Source organism: Elephantulus edwardii, unplaced genomic scaffold, assembly GCF_000299155.1.
Source record: "Elephantulus edwardii isolate Elephantulus edwardi_28Jun2011 unplaced genomic scaffold, EleEdw1.0 scaffold00602, whole genome shotgun sequence".
NCBI classification, from domain to species: Eukaryota; Metazoa; Chordata; class Mammalia; order Macroscelidea; family Macroscelididae; genus Elephantulus; species Elephantulus edwardii.
In genome coordinates this window covers 158,247-164,310 of record NW_006400352.1, presented here as the reverse complement: position 1 = coordinate 164,310, position 6,064 = coordinate 158,247, and positions in this window count along the sequence as shown.

Genomic DNA, 6,064 nt, shown 5'->3' with positions numbered 1-6,064 from the left:
AGATGGTTTGTATTATTTCTACGTTTTTGAATCTACTGATGCTTGCCTTGTGACCTAGAATGTGATCTATTCTAGAGAATGTTCCATGCACTTTCCACCCCACCCTTTTATTGTTAGTCTTTATTTATCTTCACTTTTTAAGTGAGTCTCTTGTAGACAGCTTATTGATGGGTTTTGGGCTTTTATTGTCTGCAGCATCTTGGGAGGCTCTCCTTGCTGGGGGAAGGGAGCATGGTGGTGTGGGCGCTGGAATCATGGCAAGCTGAAGACTGTGACAGTGATGTGCCAATCGCGCTAACAGGTACCCATAGTGGACAGTGTTGGCTGGAGCTTCCCGACTAAATCAAGCCTGGAAGCAGGAGCGGCATCCACTTCCAAAATGGCTTGCCTCCAGAAACTCTATTTACGAACAGTGCTCAGGCCCTTCATTCATAGGGTCGCTCTGAGTTGTCTACGACTTGACGGCATCAAACAACAACAAGCAATTCTTATTCTCTTCAGTGGTGTGTTTAAGCCATTCACATTCAGTGTGATGATTGAGAAGCAAGGTTTTATTGCTATTGTTTTGTGTAGTTCTTTTTTTATGTTGTTCCTGGTTATTTTGGTCCATCCTGCTTTCTGTGGCACATCTGTAAGGAGGGCATCTCTCAGTGTTTCTTGCAATGATGGTCTAGTTTTTACAAACTCCCTTAGCGTCTGCTTTGAGAATATCTTGATCTCTCCTTCATATTTGATAGACAGTTTTCTGGGAATAGTATTCTTGGTTGACAGTTGTGGTTTTTGAGTGTTCGATATATGTCAATCCAGTGTCTTCCTGCTCTAATTGTTTCTGCTGAGAAATCAGAATTGAACCTTGTTTGCTCTCCCTTATAAGTTACTCTTTGTTTATTCAGGAAATCCATTGATACTTTGTCACTTTGGGGGGATTGACATCTTGCTTTGGGTTTGTGTAGGTTATGTAGTAGCTTGCTTCATACATGACATTGCTGTGGTAGAGTTTTTCATGCTTGGGGCAATTGCAGGCTCTTGGTCTGATGTCACTGCTCCAGTGAAGGGTGGGGCAGCTGCCTTGCCTGAGTTTCACTCTGAACTTTTGATTCAAGGGAAGACTTGCCTCATTTTGAGAGAGATAAGGCTCTGAATTAGCAGCCTCCTTCATCAGACAACTGCTGCAAGTAGGCCAGTCCAAGATGTTCTGGGCTAAAGAAGCTCACTATTTGGGAAGGGAGAGAAAATGAAATGCATTCACCTGTAATACTGATGTCTTTGGTGCAGTTCAGATGGGTGGCAGCAGGTCATCCTCCAGGCGTTGGGGCTGAGACAATGAGGCTGTTGGGCCAGGTCCTCCAGATGGTTGTGTCATGTCCTCTGGTTGGTGGGGGGTACTTTCAGTTGGCAGGGGTGAGACTTCCAGGTGGTGGGGGTGGGACTTCCAGGCAGAATGGCTGGGACTTCCAGGCAGTGTATGGAGCATCCAGGCGGTGGGACTGGGATTAATAGAGAGAAAGCTCATGTTGAGTTTTCAGACAGAAGGCAGGAATATCCAGAAAGCTGAGTAAGGTCCTTCAGGCAGCCGGTTCATGAAGAGGGTAGCCCTTCATGGCAGTGGTGCTGCAGTCTAGTGCTCCAAGCAAGAGACCAGTCCAGGACACACTAAGAAATGTTTAAGGCATGTACCTAGTTAATTGACTGCAGAAGTGGTGGAGAAGTGATGTGCATAGAAGCAGCACACATAGGAGCTGCTCAGCATTTTTTAAGCTGAAGGAACAGAAGAAGAAATTCAACTCTCAATTTGCAATACTTAAGAGTGCTAAATACAGAATGTTGAAAGACCCAGGAAGCATCACAAGAAAATGGAACGAGTATACAGAGGCACTATATAAAAAAGAATTGGCTGACACAGAAGAATTTAATGAAACAACATATGATCGAGAGCCTATGGTGATGGAGGAAATTCAAGATACTTTGAAGGAATTGGCAAAATACAAGGCCCCAGGAATTGATGGAATACCAATTGACATATTTTAGCAAACAGATGCTACCTTGGACACAGTCAACAGGTTATGACAAGAAATCAGGAGAACACCTGCCTGGCAAACTGACTGGGAGATAACTGTATTTATTCCCCTTCCAAAAAAAATGACCCAATAAAGTGTGGAAATTATAAAACAATATCAATGATATCACACTCAAGCAAGATCCTGCTGAAGATTATCCTGAAACAACTGGAACAGTAAGTATATCAGCAGAGAACTGCCTGTTGTGCAAGCTTGGTTTAGAAGAGGCCGCAGCACTAGTGACATCATAGCCAACATTAGATGGCTCTTGACCTAGAGCAGAAAGTACCAGAGGAATGTATATCTTTGTTTCATTGACTATATAAAGGCATTTGAGGAGAATGGGGATTCCACAACACTTAATTGTGCTCATGCAAAACCTATACTTGGACCAAGAAGCAGTAGTCAGGACAGAGCAGGGAAACATTGCATGTTTCAGGATCAGGAAAGGTGTGTATCAGGGATACAGCCTATTTCCGTAACTTTTTAATCTATATGCATAACAGAACAGACTGGAATTTATGAGAAAGGATGTTGCATCAGGATTGGAGGAAGACTCATCAACAACCTGCATTATGCAGATGACACAACCTTGCTTGCTGAAACTGAAGAGGCTATGAGGCATTTGTTGTTGTTGTTAAGGTCTTCAATATGGATTGCATCTTAACATCAAGAAAACAAAGATTGTCACCACTAAGCTGATCAAGAGCTTCATGATGGACAGAGAAGAAATTGAAGTTGTGTATAACTTCACCTTGCATGGTTCCACAATCAACTCTATTGGCACCATCAGTAAGGAAATCAAAAGACAAATTGAAAGCACACCAAGCCACAGGAGCAAAGGTCAGGAGAGGTGGGAGCTCTGCACCAGGAGTAAGCACTCCCCATTCCCTGTGAGGAGACAGGACTGAGACATCCCTGGGGTTGTAGATACCTCCACCTGGGTGTCCTTGCCCCCATGGCTATGGGGCCATCCTAGGGGTCAAGCCGGACAAGAGTCTTTAGTATGCAGAACTTTGCACACAAGGAATAATTTTGTTTGTTTGTTTCCCGTGACACAGGGCTGATGTGCAAGGCTCTGCATACAGGTAGCCCAGGCATTGACATAATCTTCCACCACATCAGACACAAAGGAGCACACAAAGCCACAGTAGAAAAGGTGAAATAATAAAAAGGCTCTGTGCCTAGAGCAAGCATACCCCATTGCCTGTGGGGAGGCTTCCACAGCTGCAAGGTGATCCCAGGAGCCAAACAGAACAAGAGATTTTAGTACACAGTTTTTTCAGGCAGAGTAAATGGATTGAAGCCCTCTGCTAAAGAGAAAGAGGGGAGAAATGGGGCCCCCTGCACACAAGCTACTTGAGCCCTGATTTCTAATCTTATACCACTCCAGAGACAAAGGAAAACATCAAGCTCCAAGAGAAAAGGTACATGAGAAACTGCTTGAGTAGAGCACTTGGTCTCACAGCACTCAGCCACTTCATATATGAAGGAGGCATATAGAGTTGGTGTAAGGGGACTACTTCAAGTCGAGATTCCTACTGCTCTGCAGTGCAGAACAGAGAGAACATCAAGGAATTTAGGAAAAGAAAATTTTCCCCAAAAGGACTTATAGTGAAGTGAGTAGCTCACCACATTTTAACCTGACAACTTATTAGTCACATTATTAAGGCAAGAACCAACAACAACTTTCACAGACACAATAGAAATTACATAATACTTATCAGGAAAAACTTCACATAATGTTAAAAAAGCAACAGACAGCTTCAAACAACATAAAAAGCAAGTTAAGCTCCCTCCAAAAGATACTGAGAATATCAGAGACCTTATGTATACCCTAGGGTCAAGAAGACAGATGCTATATGTTCATATATATAGAGATCTTTGAATAGCTACCAAAAAAAGTGCAAATAATGGAAGAAACAATGGAAGCCACAGATAAAGGAAATAAACTAGAGGTGATCGTTGTTGTTGATTGCCGTCGAGTCGAGCATGACTCATAGCAACCCTATGAACAAAAGACCTGAAACCTTTCTATAATTATTGTAATTTCTCAAAGTCCGTAGAGTTTCCAGAGGCATTTTCTTTAGGAAGTGGATGTCACTTCTGCTTCCAAAGCTGTTTTAAACTTGGAAGGCCACCAAACACATGTGTAACCATTATGGTATTTGACACCCCAATGGCACAAGATTCAGCATCACAGCCACCCCAAGTTACCTCAGTATAGCAAATTGACAGAAGAGTGCTGTACCACTTAGAAAAATGTTTCACCAAAATAAAACAACTGACTTTTAAATAAAAAGGCCTTCCACAAGGTCTTGTTAACTCTAAACAAGAGGGTTAAATAAAAACAACCAATATATGTGGTTATTATGTGACATCAAGTCACCTGCAACCCATAGAGACCCTATATACAGCAGCTCTGAACCCTTCCCTGTCCTGAGCCAGTCTCACTTAATTTCAACACAACAACCCCCATTGCCCCAGTTACTGTATCAATCCATCTCATCTGGGGTATTCCTCTCCTGCACTGTCCCGCACCCTTCTGAGCATAATGTCTTTCTCTAAGGACAGGTCTCCCCTGGCCACATGCCCCAAGTATGTGAGATGGAGCTTCAAAATCCTAGCCTCCAAGGAAACACTTGGTTTAACCCTCTCCAAGACAGACCTATTTGTTTTCTTGGCAGTCCATGGTGGGTTCAATACTCTCCTCCAGCACCATAACTCAAAGGGATTGATTCTTCTTCTATTATCCTTCATCACTGTCCAGCTCTCTGATGCATAATAAATAATTATAAAAACTATTGCCTGGATTAGGCATACTTTAGTCTCTAGACTTATATTGTTGCTTTTCAGCACTCTGGAGAGTTCCTTGACATCAGATTTTCCCAATGTAATTCATCTTTTGATTTCCTGACTGCTGTTGCTAAGAGTGCTAATTGTGGAGCCAAGCAAGGTGTATTGCTAACCAATTCAATTTCTTCTCCATCTATCATGATGCTGCCAGTTGGCCCAGTGGTGAAATGTTTGTCTTCTTGATGTTGAGCTTCAACCCATATTGAAGACCTTATATCCTTGACCTTAAAACTGAAATGGCAGAAGTGCCCAACATGTTGGAAGGGCAAAAAAGTAGAACAGAAGAGATGGAGCAGAGAGTCAGTGAGCTGGAAAACAAGAACGTTGATGGAAACACATTACAAGAAAAAAATCAGAGGTGAGAAATAGAGAAAACATTAGAATTATATGGGATGACATAAAAAGAAATAACATATGTATGATTGGAATTCCAGAATATGAGCAGTATAGGGAAATCACTGAGAAAACTGTGGACGAGGAACTAGAAGAAAACTTCCCAAGTATTATGAAGAATGAGGAAATCTGCATTCAAGAAACTCAGCAAACACCAAATAGGCAGACTAGACCCAAAAAGGAAAACATCAAAACATGTCATAGTCAAATTCGCGAGCTGGGTAGGGTCAGAGCTGGTTGGGAAGTCACGAGCTGTGTCGGGGGGACCAATGCAATACCTGAAGATGGGGATCCTGGGTCAGGGGGGTGTGTCCCAATTCAAGTCCACTCCCACCGTCCACTGCGTCTGCACCCGGCACCTTGGCCAGTCCCAAAGTTCAGAGCTGGCGGTGTGTGTGTGTGTGTGTGTGACGAGCTGGGTTGGGTCAGAGCTGGCGGGGGGGTCGCGAGCTGGGTGGGGGGGAGTGATGCGATACCTGAAGATGGGGGTCGTGGGTCAGAGCTGCAGGGGTGTGTCCCCTATATTGATCTCATAACCTGCCATGCTACTGAATTGGCCTAGTAACTCTAACAGTTTTTTGTGAGTCTTTGGGGTTTTCTGTGTATAATATCATATTATCTGCATAAAGTAAAAATCTCATTGCCCATCTAGATCACTTTTATTTCCTTCTCTTGTCATATTTTCCTAGAAAGAATTTCCAATACAATATTTAATAGAAGTGGTGACAGTAGCCATCCTTGTCTGGTCCCTGTTCTCA